Source organism: Monodelphis domestica, chromosome 1 (assembly GCF_027887165.1).
Source record: "Monodelphis domestica isolate mMonDom1 chromosome 1, mMonDom1.pri, whole genome shotgun sequence".
NCBI lineage: Eukaryota > Metazoa > Chordata > Mammalia > Didelphimorphia > Didelphidae > Monodelphis > Monodelphis domestica.
In genome coordinates, this window is record NC_077227.1 from 465139144 (window position 1) to 465155066 (window position 15923).

A 15923-nucleotide genomic window follows, 5' to 3' on the forward strand; every position below is an offset into this window, starting at 1 on the left:
TGTCTCACTCTTCTCCCTTTCTACCCTTGCTTCTTTCCTATCTATCTAGCTAGCTAGCTAGCTAGCTATCTTTCTTTCTAGCTATCTATCTTTCTTTCTTTTTTCTTTCTTTCTTTTAACATTATTTTATTTGGTCATTTACAAACATTATTCATTGGAGACAAAGACCATTTTCTTTTCTCCCCCCCCACCTCTCCCCCAGCCAACACACCATTCCACTGGGTATCACATGTGTTCTTGATTCAAACCCATTTCCATGTTGTTGGTATTTGCATTAGAGTGCTCATTTAGAGTCTCTCCTCAGACATGTTCCCTCAACCCCTGTAGTCAAGCAGTTGCTTTTCCTCTGTGTTTTTACTTCCACAGTTTATCCTCTGCTTGTGGATAGTGTTTTTTCTCCTAGATCCCTGCAGATTGTTCAGGGACATTGCATTGACACTAACAGAGAAGTCCATTACATTTGATTGTACCACAGTGTATCAGTCTCTGTGTACAATGTTTTCCTGGCTCTGCTCATTTCACTTTGCATCACTTCCTGGAGGTTGTTCCAGCCTCCATGGAATTCCTCCACTTTATTATTCCTTTGAACACAATAGTATTCCATCACCAACAGATACCACAATTTGTTCAGTCATTCTCCAATTGAAGGGCATCCCCTCATTTTCCAATTTTGGGCCACCACAAAGAGCGTAGCTATGAATATTCTTGTACAAATCTTTTTCCTTATTATCTCTTTGGGGTACAAACCCAGCAGTGCTATGGCTGGATCAAAGGGCAGACAGTCTTTTTTCGCCCTTTGGCATAATTCCAGATTGCCTTCCAGAATGGTTGGATCAATTCACAATTCCACCAACAATGCATTAATGTCCAACTTTGCCACATCCCCTCCAGCATTCATTACTTTCCATTGCTGCCATGTTAGCCAATCTGCTAGGTGTGAGGTGATACCTCAGAGTTGTTTTGATTTGCATCTCTCTGATTATAAGAGATTTAGAACACTTTCATATGCCTATTAATAGTTTTGATTTCTTTGTCTGAAAGCTGCCTATTCATATCCCTTGCCCATTTATCAATTGGAGAATGGCTTGATTTTTTGTACAATTGACTTAGCTCTTTGTAAATTTGAGTAACAAAACCTTTGTCAGAGGTTTTTATTAAGATTGTTTCTCGGGGACAGCTGGATTGCTCAGTGGATTGAGACCAGGCCTAGAGATGGGAGGTCCTAGTTTCAAATCTGGCCTCAGCCACTTCCTAGCTGTGTGACCCTGGGCAAGTCACTTGACCCCATTGCCTAGCCCTTACCACTCTTCTGCCTTGGAGCCAATACACAGTATTGACTCCAAGATAGAAGGTAAGGGTTTAAAAAAAAAAAAGATTGTTTCCCAATTTGTTGCTTCCCTTCTGATTTTAGTTACATTGGTTTTGTTTGTACAAAAGCTTTTTAATTTGATGTAGTAAAAATTATTTATTTTACATTTTGTGACTCTTTCTGAGTCTTGCTTGGTTTTAAAGTCTTTCTATTCCCAAAGGCCTGACATGTATACTATTCTGTGTTCACCTAATTTACTTATAGTTTCCTTCTTTATATTCAAGTCATTCACCCATTTTGAATTTATCTTGGTGTAGGGTGTGAGGTGTTGATCCAAACCTAATCTCTCCCACACTGCCTTCCAGTTTTCCCAGCAGTTTTTATGGAATAGTGGATTTTTGTCCCCAAAGCTGGGATCTTTGGGTTTATCATATACTGTCTTGCTGAGATCACTTGCCCCAAGTCTATTTCACTGATCCTCCTTTCTGTCTCTTAGCCAGTACCAAATTGTTTTGATGGCCACTGCTTTGTAATATAGTTTGAGATCTGGGACTGCAAGGCCACCTTCCTTTGTATTTTTTTCCCATTATTTCCCTGGATATCCTTGATCCTTTGTTCTTCCAAATGAACTTTGTTATGGCTTTTTTCTAAATCAGTAAAGAAATTTTTTGGAAGTTCCATGGGTATGGCACTAAATAGATAAATAAGTTTGGGTAGGATGTTCATTTTTATTACATTGGCTCGTCCTACCAATGATTAGTTAATGTTTTTCCAATTGCTCAAGTCTAGTTTTAGTTCTGTGGAGAATGTTTTGTAGTTGTGTTCATATACTTCCTGTGTTTGTCTCAGGAGATAGATTCCTAGGTATTTTATTTTGTCTAAGGTGATTTTGAATGGGATTTCTCTTTCTAGTTCTTGCTGCTGAGCTGTGTTGGACATATATAGAAATGCTGGTGACTTATGCAGGTTTATTTTGTATCCTGCAACTTTGCTAAAGTTGTTGATTATTTTGATTAGCTTTTTGGTTGATTCTCTAGGATTCTTTAAGTAGACCATCATGTCATCTGCAAAGAGTGATAACTTGGTCTCCTCCTTGCCTATTTTAATGCCTTCAATTTCTTTTTCTTCTCTAATTGCTACTGCTAGTGTTTTTAGTACAATGTCAAATAATAGAGGTATAATGAGCATCCTTATTTCACTCCTGATCTTATTGGGAATGCATCTAGTTTATCCCCATTGCAGATGATATTAGCTGATGGTTTTAGATATATACTGTTTATTATTTTTTAGGAATGACCCTTCTATTCCTATACTTTCTAGTGTTTTTAATAGGAATGGGTTTTGTATTTTATCAAAGGCTTTTTCTGCATCTATTGAAATAATCATATGATTTTTGTCAGTTTACTTGTTGATATGGTCAATTATGTGGATGGTTTTCCTAATATTGAACCAGCCCTGAATCCCTAGTATAAATCCTACTTGATCATGGTGAATGACCCCTGTGATGACTTGCTGGAGTCTTTTTGCTAGTATCCTATTTAAGATTTTTGCATCTATATTCATTAGGGATATTGGTCTATAATTTTCTTTCTCTGTTTTTGACCTACCTGGTTTTGGAATCAGTACCATGTTTGCGTCATAAAAGGAATTTGGTAGAACTCCCTCTTTGCTTATTCTGTCAAATAGTTTGTATAGTATTGGGATTAGCTGTTCTTTGAATGTTTGATAGAATTCACTTGTGAATCCATCAGGCCCTGGGGATTTTTAATTAGGGAGTTCTTTGATGGCCTGTTGGATTTCATTTTCTGATACGGGATTATTTAAGAATTCTATTTCTTCTTCTGTTAGTCTAGGCAGTTTATATTTTTGTATATATTCGTCCATATCACCTAGATTGGGTATATTTATTGCCATATAATTGGGCAAAGTAATTTTTAATGATTACCTTAATTTCCTCTTCATTGGAGGTGAGTTCCCCCTTTTCATCTTTGATGCTGTTAATTTGCTTTTCTTCTTTCCTTTTTTTAAATTAGATTGACCAGTACTTTGTCTATTTTGTTTGTATTTTCAAAGTACCAGCTTCTAGTCTTATTTATTAGTTTAATAGTTCTATCACTTTCAATTTTATTACTTTCCCCCTTAATTTTTAGGATCTCTAGTTTGGTTTTCTTCTAGGGGTTTTAATTTGTTTGCTTTCAAGTTTTTTTTATTTGCATTTCCAATTCATTGATCTCTGCCCTCCCTAGTTTGTTAAAATATGCACTCAGGGATATGAATTTTCCTCTGATTACTGCTTTGGCTGCATCCCATAAGGTTTGAAAGAATGTTTCACCATTGTCATTTTCCTTGATAAAATTATTAATTGTTTCTATGATTTGTTCTCTAACTAACCAATTTTGGAGTATCATATTATTTAATTTCCAATTAATTTTTGATTTGTTTGTCCATGTACCCTTACTGATCATTATTTTTATTGCCTTATGATCTGAAAAGACTGCATTTATTATTTCTGCTTTTCTGCATTTGTATGCCATGTTTCTGTGACCTAGTGTATAGTCAATCTTTGTGAATGTGCCATGTGGTTTTGAGGAGAATGTGTATTCCTTTTTGTCCCTATTTATTTTTCTCCATATGTCTATTAACTCTAGTTTTTCTAAGATTTCATTCACATCTTTTCCTCTTTCTTATTTATTTTTTGATTTGATTTATCTAAATTTGATAGTGGTTAGTTCAAATCTCCCACTAATATGGTTTTACTGTCTATTTCCTCCTTCAATTCTCCTAGTTTCTCCATTAGAAATTTGGGTGCTATACTATTTGGTGCATACATGTTGATTAGTGATATTTCCTCATTATCTAAAGTCCCTTTAAACAAAATATATTTACCTTCCCTATCCGTTTCAATCAGGTCTATTTTTGCTTTGGCTTTGTCAGATATCATGATTGCAACTTCTGCCTTCTTTCTATCAGTTGAGGCCCAGAAGGTCTTACTCCATCCTTTAATTCTGACCTTGTGAGTGTCTATCCGCCTCATGTGTGTTTCTTTTTTTTTTTAACCCTTACCTTCTGTCTTGGAGTCAATACTCTGTATTGGCTCCAAGGCAGAAGAGTGGTAAGGGCTAGGCAATGGGGGTCAAGTGACTTGCCCAGGGTCACACAGCTGGGAAGTGTCTGAGGTCAGATTTGAACCTAGGACCTCCCATCTCTAGGACTGGCTCTCAATCCACTGAGCTACCCAGCTGCCCCCTCTCATGTGTGTTTCTTGAAGACAACATATGGTAGGGTTTTGGATTCTAATCCATTCTGCTATTCATTTACATTTTATGGGTGAGTTCATCCCATTCACATTCAAAGTTATGATTGTCACTTGTGGACTCCCTGACATTTTGATATCCTCCCCTAATTCTGACCTTTCTTCTTTAGCTATAACCTTTTAAGCCAGTGATTTACTTTAAATAAGTCCCCCTAGTCCCCTCCCTTGATATGTTTCCCTTTCTAGCCCCTCCCTTTTTGTTCCCTCCCCCTCCCCCCTCTCTTTCCCTCCCTTTTTGTGTTCCCTCCCCTCCTACCCCTCTTGGTTTTCCCTTCTCCCTTACCCCATTGGATAAGATAAAATTCAAGATCCCAATGGATCTGGATGCTCTTCCCTCTCAGAGTTGATTTCACTGAGAGTAAGGTTTAAGTAAAAACTCTCTTTCTCTCTTTCTTATAGGAGAATTCTTCCCCTCCTCTTCCCATGTGTATCTTTGTGTGAGAAAGATTATTCTATTTAGTTTTTTTTCCTATTTCTTGGAGTATATCTTAGTACCATCAATGATTCCCCCCTCCCTTTTTCTTTCTATCCCCCCTTTCTCCATATCTTCTTGATGCCTCAAACTTTCCCTATGAGTGATTCTTCTTACTATTCTAATGATGCATACAATTTTTGAGGGTTACACATTACATTTCCCCCACATATTAATATATATAAATTGATATAAATATAATCCTTATAGAAGAGAGTTTGAATAAAAGAAAAATATAACATTTTTTTCCTTTTCCCTTTCCTTCATATTTACCTTTTCATGTTTCTCTTGCTCTTTGTGTTTGGATATCAAACTTTTCACAGAGTTCTGGTCTTTTCTTTTCAAATGTTTGGAAATCTTGTATTTTGTTGAATGCCCATACTTTCCCCTGGAAGTATATAGTCAGTTTTGATGGATAGCTGATTCTTGGTTGAAGACCCAGCTCTCTTACTTTTCTGAATATCATGTTCCATGTCTTACGGTCGTTCAGAGTGGAAATTGCTAGGTCCTGTGTGACCCCGATTGGTGTTCCTTTATATCTAAATTGTCTTTTTCTGGCTTCTTGTAAGATTTTTTCTTTTGCTTGGAAGCTCTGGAATTTGGCAATTACATTCCTGGGAGTTGTCTTTTGGGGATTTAGTGTAGAGGGTGTTCTGTGAACTCTTTCAATGCATATTTTGTTCCCTATTTCTAGAATCTCTGGGCAGTTTTCTTTGATGATATCATGTATTATGATATCAAGATTACTGTTTTTCTCTGTTTTTTGGGGCAGACCAGTGATTCTCAAGTTGTCTCTCCTTCCTCTGTTTTCCAGGTCTGTCACCTTGTCAGTGAGATATTTTATGTTGTGTTCTAATTCTTTAGTCTTTTGACTTTGTTTTATTAATTCTTACTCGTTTGCAAGATTATTGTCTTCCAGTTGCCTGATTCTGACCTTTAAAGACTGGTTTTCCTTTTCAGTTTGGTCTGACATGTTTTTTGAGGCTTCGAGCTGTTTCTGCATTTGCATATTTTGGTCTCTCATATTGCTGAGTTCCTTTTGCATTGTTTCCCATTTTTCCTGCCAGAAGGCTTCCATCTTTTTTATAATTTCCCATTTAAATTCTTTAAGAGTTTGTGGAGAATTTCCGTTTCCTTTGGAAGGTTTTGGAGTATTTATTTGTGTTTCCTCTCCTATCTCCTCTGCATTTTGTATTTTTGCTCCATAAAATGTGTCCAAAGTCACCCTCTTCTTCTTGCTTTTCTTGGTTTTTTCAGGCTTTTGCACTTCTGTACTGTTTGCCATCTCTATCTGAGTGAGGAGGACTGGCTCTTAGTGTATCTGTCTGATGGTCCGAGGCTTTAGCCCCAGGCAAATTGTCTGTTCTCCATTCTCCTCAGCTGTGCTGTCTTCCTGGGGAAGCCCAGGGTCTTCCCTCCCCTGCCTACTGGTGTTTCAGGTGTTACTGCTCTCAGTTCCCTCCAGTTGCTTCTCCACTGCCTTACTTCCACGCTTTGAGCCTGGCACAGCACTGTTTGCAAGGTACCTTAGTGCCTTTGCCAGCCCTGAGGTTTCTGTCCTTTCAGAAGACCCTGCACTCTAAGGGGGGAGGGGTTCTGGCCTCCCTGAACTCTGAGGGCTCCTGATGGGATTAGGTTCAACTGGGTTGGTCTGGATGTGCCCCGAAGCAAAAACCTTCACTGCCATCTGTATTGGATGCCCTGAGACTGGCCCAGGTTACTTTTAAGGTACGCCCTTTGGAGCAACCCCTTTGCAAGCCCCGAGGTTTCTGTCCTTTCAGAGGACCCTGCACTTTAAGGGTGGAGGGGTCCTGGCCTCCCTGAACTCTGAAGGCTCCTGTTGGGATTATGTTCAGCTGGGTTGGACTGGATGTGTCCCAAAGCAAAAACCTCTGAGACTCAGATGGAGCCCCCCGTCTCTCTCTGTTTCCCTGCCATCTGTGTTGGATGCTCTCGAGACTGGCTCAGGTTGCTTTCAAGGTGCTCCCTTCAGAACAGCCAGCCCTGGGGCCCTTTTTCTGGCCCTGATGTTCCTGCTGCTGCCACGGGCTCAGCACTCTGGGTTGGGGGGGAGGGGTCCTGGGACCTTCCTTCTGCTTTCCCCTTAGACCTGAGTGATCTAGGATTCCGGCTTTTGGGGGGTGTACCTTTTGATCCGAGTCCAGGAGGAGGTTCCCCGGCTATGTCCTGTTGTTAAGTTTGAATTTCAATCCCCTAGGAGCATTCAGTTTGTGATCGGTAAGGAAGGGTTTTCAGAGGCCTGAACTTTTGCTGCCTCTAAGCCACCATCTTGACTGGAAATCTCCTATCTATCTTTCTAATCTGTGAAAATGTCTTCTTTAGTAGAGTATAAACTCCTTTAGGGTATGGACTCACATTTGGTAATAGCATCTATTTTATATGTTAGGGAGTAGAATCTAATAACAAAGAAAATAATAAAAAGCCTCTTAAAGGCTTTGACTCTAAGGTTGAGTCTAAAAGGTGCAAAGGTTTCCTAAGAGTCAGAGGTGAAGAAGAGCATACTAGACAAGGATGAAGGAGGTAAGAGATGAAGTGTCAGTCCTAGAGTATAAGACTAGAAGAAATCTAAGGGAACACCCAAGTTTATGGACCTAGAGAATGGAGAAGTTAAATGACTTGAATAAATGTTTAGTGAATTAAATTGCCCAAGAACATACAAAATGGTAAGCAATAGATCTTAGATTCAAACCCCAAGTTCAGTATCCTTGTTCTTCTATAAAATGTCACCCCTCAGCCTGGTGTGCCTCCTCTCATCTATACTTTCAGGTTAGACTGATCTTGATTTACTAATTTGCAATTATGGTTCCACTGAGTCAAAGAATCATAGACTTAGAGCTAGAAAGGAATTTAGAGGTGTTTAAATCCCACCTCATTTCACAGATGAGGAAACTAGAGGAAGTTGGGAGGAGTAGAGAAAATGGGCTTTTATTAAGCACTTACTTTCTGTCAGGTACAAGAGATTGGAACTGAGGCTAGAACCCAGGTCTTTTATCCTCTGTTTGGTGCTTCCTCAGGAATCCTATTGTACTGGATCAGGTCAATTCAATTTCAATTCAAAAGATAATTATTCAGTTCCACAAACAGGATGGCATAGTGGAAAGAGTACTGAAAATGGAGTCATGAAAGACTTGGGTTCTTGTCCCATCTCTGGCTCTTATTAGTGACATGACAATGGGCAAGTCATTTAACTGGAGTCCCAGTTTCATCATCTGTAAAATGGAAATAACAATAATTATGCTACCAAACTTACATGGTTGTTTTAGGGGTCAATTTCCAAATCTGAAAGACCTATAGTAATATGCTGCTATTACTGAACACAGCTGGGAACAAAAAGATTACCAAAACCTATGCATTTTTGCCTTCAAGAAGCTTACTTGGGATATTCTCCAAATAGACACAGAAACAAACAGATAAATGATACATGTAAACAGATAAGTATAATACAGATGTAAAGGTGTGTGTACATTGCTCATGAAGGTTCTGTATCTGTTTTGTCTAAATGCAGTTCATGGGGAAGCATGAATCTTTCCCTACCTGGAGGAGTGTTGGAGAAGAGGTCATAAGCTAGCTGCTCTGTTCTGTTCTTCTCGGAAAAAGGGTACCAGACCAGAATTATATTTACACCCCCCACACCACACCCCAATTGCTGGTTATGGGTAATTATTTATCTTAGGTTCAAGATGCTTCTCTGATGGCTGTCTTGGAAAAGAGAAGGGGTACTGGGCTTTCACACACAGACCTGGTTCTCTCCTGGTACCCAGTTCTGCCTATATCATCCTTTTGCTCAGAATCATAGGATCACAGATATAGAGTGAGAAGGCATCTCATTGAGCTCATCACCACCACCACCACCCATTTTATAGATAAGGAAGCTGTGGCATAGAGATGATTCACTCAGTATCATCAGCTAGTATCTGAAGAGGGATGTGAACGTGGGTCTCTCTAACCACACATCTAGGGCACTGTCTACCACACCATTCTGTCTCTCTTCATTGATTCCCTCTTGCTTTTAGCACTTTGGTGGCTCCATGATCTCATCAATGTGGTCACAACTGATGTTCCCCTTCTCATCCTGTGCAATTTTTGTCAGTTTCCCCTGTCCAATGCCTTCCTCTAAGCCATTTAACATTGCATGGGTATGTGAACAGATGCAATAATGTAAGCAGAACCAGGAAGACAACAGACACTATAGCATTATCAATGGAAAAAACAACCACAATAAACAAAAATCAAAACAGCATGGAACTATCATGACCTTGCTTGGCCTCAAAGAAGAGATATGAGAAAGCACATTCTTCCCTGTTGGACAGAGGTGTGGAACACTACATCTAATGTACCTGGTTAATGTGTTAGTTAGGTAGTCAGATGGCTCAGAGGATATGGAACAATGGTCAGGAAGACCTGAGTTCAAATTCAGCCTCAGTCTTTACCAGCTGCATGACCCTAGGCAAGTCAATTAAATTTGTCTGCCTGGGTTTCCTGATCTATAACATGGAAATAAAAATTTAAATAGCAGAGTTGTTGTAAGGATCAAATCAGATAATATTGTAAAGTATTTTGCAAATTGTAAAATGCTATATAGGGACAACTGGGTGGCTCAGTGGATTGAGAGCCAGACCTAGAGATGGGATGTCCTGAGTTCAAATCTGGCCTTAGACACTTCCTAGCTGTGTGACCCTAGGCAAGTCACTTAGCTTCCATTGCCTAGCCCTTACCACTCTTCTGCCTTAGAACCAATACATGGTATTGATTCTCAGTCAGAAGATAAGAATTTAAAAGAATAAAGTGCTATATAAATGATAGCTATATTTTTCCCCCTTAGAGTGTTTTTTTTCCTTTGTTATGAGAGATGGCTCTCTGAAAAGGCTAAGGGGAACAATATAGATTTGGAAATAAAGACAATGTAAAAACCAAAGATAATATTTTCTTTAAAAAGCATTATGTGGGTATAATGGGTATAATATAGCACTTGGGCTATCTGACCCTAATCTCACCCTCTTCAAAGTGATTAGCCTAACTCATTTTTCTAATCATATACATCCTAAAAATCTTTTATACTACTTCATGACCACAAATGATCAGTGGTGATAAGCTGCAGCCTATTTATACCCAACACACATCTCTCTATTGCCCTTGGAGTCACATGCAATTTTGATTCTTCAGTAATTTAGGCATCCCAAGATTCACAGGTATACAGTCTCATCTGGAGACTTGCTGTTAAAAAGATGAGTTTTGGTGTCAAGAAGCATCTTGGGATCCTTGAAAGCATTGGGCAGTTTCCCAAATGAAATCCAAACTTGCTCCATTCCTCTTATTCAATAATGATGACAGCTCCTCTGAGATACCCTTGCAGTGATTGTCTGAGATATATGTACCCATGGACTTGGACAACAAATGGGCTGCCTACTCAACTGCACATCAGAGTCTGGAAAATAGGCTTTCTTCAATCATTTGATTTATTCTGTGTGAAATACTTGCCCGATCTCTTTTTGAATGAATCTCACTGAAAAGGCCCTATAGTATTGTATTGTTAGATGCAATCAGCACAGTTATTTGTGACCAGTCACACCTGGTAAACCTCTCCCTCTCTCTCTCTCTCTCTCTCTCTCTCTCTCTCTCTCTCTCTCTCTCTCTCTCTCTCTCTCTTTAATTCTTGGGATCATGTTGCTTCCTCTTCTTTTTGGGCTCCATACAGGACATCTTCAATGGCAGCAGGGAATGATTTAGGCAAGAACACAATTCATTGTTTTATGCCTTGCTTGGGATTGATAATAGGAGAATCTCTTAATAACATTGCTTCTTATGATAGCAAATAGGCAGAAAACAAACTATGTGCCCACTAATTGGGGAACAAATTGTGCTCTGTGAGTAGAATGAAATATTGCACTGTTCCTACTTTTAGGGAATGTGCTTTGAAGAAGTAGGTTTTGTGGGTGTTTGGGGAGCTATACTGACCCCTTCAAAAAGACCAACAAATACCTATGATGATATGGATGTCCTGTTATTGTAGAAAGAGCATTAGCCTGGAACTAGGAAAACCTATGTTTGGTTCCTAAATCTAATACCTACTTAGCTGTGTGACCATGGACAATTCACTGAGCCTCAGTTTCCTCATTTATAAAATGGTCATAACTGGAGGGATCAGAAGTTGGAGGAAAAAGCATTTATTAAATATCTTCTCTATGCCAAGATCTATTCTAAGAGCTTTACACATATCTCATTTGATCCTCATAACAATCTTGTGATATAAGTGCTATTATTATCCTCATTTTGCAGTTGAGGAAACTGAGACAGGAGTTAAATGATATGTGTTCAGAGCCACACAAGTTGGGAAGTATCTGAGGCCATCTTTGAATTCAGATCTTCTTGTTACCAGGTCTAGTATTGTATTCATTGGGCCACCTGGTATCTACCCTCAGAGTTGTTATGAAGCTCAAATATTATAACATTTAGTCAATAAGCATTTATTAGGGACCTACTATGTGCCTGGCACTGTGCTAAGCACTGGGGATAGGAAGAAATTTTAAAGTTAGTCCTTTCCTTCAAGGAAGTTAGTCTAATGGGGGGAGACAAGATACAAACAGCTTTGTACAAACAAGATCTAGACAATAAATTGGTGATAAACTCAGAGGAAAGACACTAATATGAAGGACTGGGAAAGGCTTCTCATAGAAAATGGGATTTTAGCTTAGTCTTGAAGGAAGCCAAAAAACCAGAAATTAGAGGTGAGGAAGGAAAGAATTCTAGGCAAAGGAAAAAGTGGTGAAAACAATGGAGTAAGGAGTGTCTGTGTGAAGACCAGCAAGGAAACCAGTGTCACTGAATCACAACGTCCATGGAGGGATATAGTGGGTGAGGAGCTTAGAAAGGTAGAGGAAGGAAAGGCAGGTTATAAAGGCTTTTGACACCAAGCAGAGAATTTTGTAGCTGATCTTGGAGGTGACAGAGATTTATTGGAATTTATTGACTAGGCAGTGGCATGATCAGATCTATACTTTTGTTGATGAGTCGTTTTCAGTCATGTCTGAGTTTTTGTGATCTCATTTGGGGTCTTCTTGGCAAAGTTACTGAAATAATTTGCCATTTCCTTCTCCAGGTCATTGATAGATGAAGAAACTGAGGCAAATAGGGTAAAGCAACTTGCCCAAGGTCACATAGCTAGTATCTAAGATTGGCTCTGAATTCAGAGTTTCCTGACTCCAAGCTGAGTGCTCTATCCATTGCACCACCTAGCTGCCTGATTTTTTTCTTTAAAGAGATCATTTTGACAGTTGAATGGAAGATGGACTATAAAGAGGAGAGACTTGAGGCAAGAAGACAGGATAGAAGAGGTACAGAGATGGCCTGGAAGCCAGGAAGTCATATATTGACTATGACTGTGAGCAAGTCACTTAACCTCTTTACTGCTTGGATAACTTTCTTTAAAAAAAAAAAACCTGTATTTTATTTGGTCATTTCAAAACATTATTCATTGGAGACAAAGATCATTTTCTTTTCCTGCCCCACCCCCCAGCCGACCGCGCGATTCCACTGGGTATCACATGTGTTCTTGATTCAAACCTATTTCCATATTGTTGGTATTTGCATTAGTGTGCTCATTTAGAGTCTCTTCTCAGACATGTCCCCTCAACTCCTGTAGTCAAGCAGTTGCTTTTCCTCTGTGTTTTTACTCCCACAGTTTGTCCTCTGTTTGAGGATAGTGTTTTTTCTCCTAGATCCCTGCAGATTGTTCAGGGACATTGCATTGACACTAATGGAGAAGTCCATTACGTTCGATTGTACCACAGTGTATCAGTCTCTGTGTACAATGTTTTCCTGGTTCTGCTCCATTCGCTCTGCATCACTTCTTGGAGGTTGTTCCAGTCTCCATGGAATTCCTCCACTTTATTATTCCTTTTAGCACAATAGTATTCCATCACCAACATATACCACAATTTGTTCAGCCATTCTCCAGTTGAAGGGCATCCCCTCATTTTCCAATTTTTGTCCACCACAAAGAGAGCTGTCATGAATATTCTTGTACAAGTCTTTTTCCTTTTTATCTCTTTGGGATATAGACCCAGCAGTGCTATGGCTGGATCAAAGGGCAGACAGTCTTTTTTCGCCCTTTGGGCATAGTTCCAGATTGCCCTCCAGAATGGTTGGATCAATTCACAACTCCACCAGCAATGAATTAATGTCCCAACTTTACCACATCCCCTCCAGCATTCATTACTTTCCTTTGCTGTCATGTTGACCAATCTGCTCAGTGTGAGGTGATACCTCATAGTTCTTTTGATTTGCATCTCTCTGATTATAAGAGATTTAGATTGACAGTATCCAAGATGAAAAGGGAGACCTCACCTCTAATGAAGAGGAAATCAAGGCAATCATTAAAAACTACTATGCCCAATTATATGGTAAAAAATATGGCAATCTAAGTGATATGGATGAATATTTACAAAAATATAAATTGCCTAGACTAAAAGAAGAAGAAATAAATTACCTAAACAATCCCATATCAGAAAAAGAAATTGAACAAGCCATCAAAGAACTCCCTAAGAAAAAATCCCCAGGTCCAGATGGATTCACAAATGAATTCTATCAAACATTCAAAGAACAGCTAACCCCAATACTATACAAACTATTTGACATAATAAGCCAAGAAGGGGTTCTAATAAATTCTTTTTATGGCATAAACATGGTACTGATCCCAAAGCCAGGCAGGTTAAAAACAGGGAAAGAAAACTATAGGCCAATCTCCATAATGAATATAGATGCAAAAATCTTAAATAGGATACTAGCAAAAAGACTCCAGCAAGTCATCACAAGGATTATTCACTATGACCAGGTAGGATTCATACCAGGAATGCAAGGATGGTTCAATATTAGGAAAACCATCCACATAATTGACCATATCAACAAGCAAACTGACAAAAATCACAAGATTATCTCAATAGATGCAGAAAAAGCATTTGATAAAATACAACACTCATTCCTATTAAAAACACTAGAAAGTATAAGAATAGAAGGGCCTTTCCTAGAAATAATAAACAGTATATATCTAAAACCATCAGCAAACATCATCTGCAATGGGGAAAAACTTGAAGCCTTCCCAATAAGATTAGGAGTCAAACAAGGATGCCCATTATCACCGCTATTATTTAACATTGTACTAGAAACACTAGCAGTAGCAATTAGAGAAGAAAAAGAAATTGAAGGTATTAAAATTGGCAAAGAGGAGACCAAGCTGTCACTCTTTGCGGATGATATGATGATTTACTTAAAGAATCCTAGGGAATCAGCCAAAAAGCTAATCAAAATAATCAACAACTTTAGCAAAGTTTCAGGATACAAAATAAACCTACATAAGTCATCAGCATTTCTATATATCTCCAACCCAGTTCAGCAGCAAGAATTAGAAAGAGAAATTCCATTTAAAATCACCCAAGTCAATAGAAAATACTTAGGAATCTATCTGCCGAGACAAACACAGGAACTATATGAACACAACTACAGAACATTCTCCACACAATTAAAACTAGATCTAAACAATTGGAAAAACATTGATTGCTCATGGGTGGGACGAGCTAACATAATAAAAATGACCATCCTACTCAAACTTATCTATCTATTTAGTGCCATACCCATTGAACTACCAAAAAACTATTTTACTGAATTAGAGAAAACCATAACAAAGTTCAATTGGAAGAATAAAGGATCAAGGATATCCAGGGAAATAATGAAAAAAAAAATACAAAGGAAGGGGTCCTTGCAGTCCCAGATCTCAAACTATATTATAAAGCAGTGGTAATCAAAACAATTTGGTACTGGCTAATAGACAGAAAGAAGGATCAGTGGAATAGACTTGGGGCAAGTGATCTCAGCAAAACAGTCTATGACAAACCCAAAGACCCCAGCTTTTGGGACAAAAATCCACTATTTGATAAAAACTGCTGGGAAAATTGGAAGACAGTATGGGAGAGATTAGGTTTGGGTCAACATCTCACACCCTACACCAAGATAAACTCAGAATGGGTGAATGACTTGAATATAAAGAAGGAAAATATAAGTAAATTAAGTGAACACAGAATAGTATACATGTCAGACCTTTGGGAAGGGAAAGATTTTAAAACCAAGCAAGACTTAGAAAGAGTCACAAAATGCAAAATAAATAATTTTGACTACATCAAATTAAAAAGCTTTTGTACAAACAAAACCAATGTAACTAAAATTAGAAGGAAAGCAACAAATTGGGAAACAATCTTCATAACAAAAACCTCTGACAAAGGTCTAATTACTCAAATTTATAAAGAGCTAAACCAGTTGTACAATTCTCCAATTGAAAAATGGGCAAGGGACATGAATAGGCAATTTTCAGTTAAAGAAATCAAAACTATTAATAAGCACATGAAAAAGTGTTCTAAATCTCTTATAATCAGAGAGATGCAAATCAAAACAACTCTGAGGTATCACCTCACACCGAGCAGATTGGTCAACATGACAGCAAAGGAAAGTAATGAATGCTGGAGGGGATGTGGCACAGTAGGGACATTAATGCATTGCTGGTGGAGTTGTGAATTGATCCAACCATTCTGGAGGGCAATTTGGAACTATGCCCAAAGGGCGAAAAAAGACTGTCTGCCCTTTGATTCAGCCATAGCACTGCTGGGTTTGTACCCCAAAGAGATAATAAGGAAAAAGACTTGTACAAGAATATTCATAGCTGTGCTCTTTGTGGTGGCCAAAAATTGGAAAATGAGGGGATGCCCTTCAATTGGAGAATGGCTGAACAAATTGTGGTGGAATACTATTGTGCTAAAAGGAAT

At 38.6% G+C, this 15923-nt stretch overlaps 1 protein-coding gene across 2 annotated transcripts in view; it reads left to right on the plus strand.

The window, feature by feature from the left end:
* Positions 1-15923, plus strand: part of PLPP7 (phospholipid phosphatase 7 (inactive)) — a 53251-nt gene that overhangs the window by 12419 nt on the left and 24909 nt on the right. The window contains exon 1 of one of the 2 annotated variants that reach the window (XR_008915346.1): positions 1-15923. This exon is cut by the window's right edge and continues 14443 nt beyond it. The exons of the other annotated variant lie outside the window; for it this stretch is intronic. The gene's annotated coding sequence lies outside the window, so the exon portion shown is untranslated. 2 annotated transcript variants of the gene reach the window in all.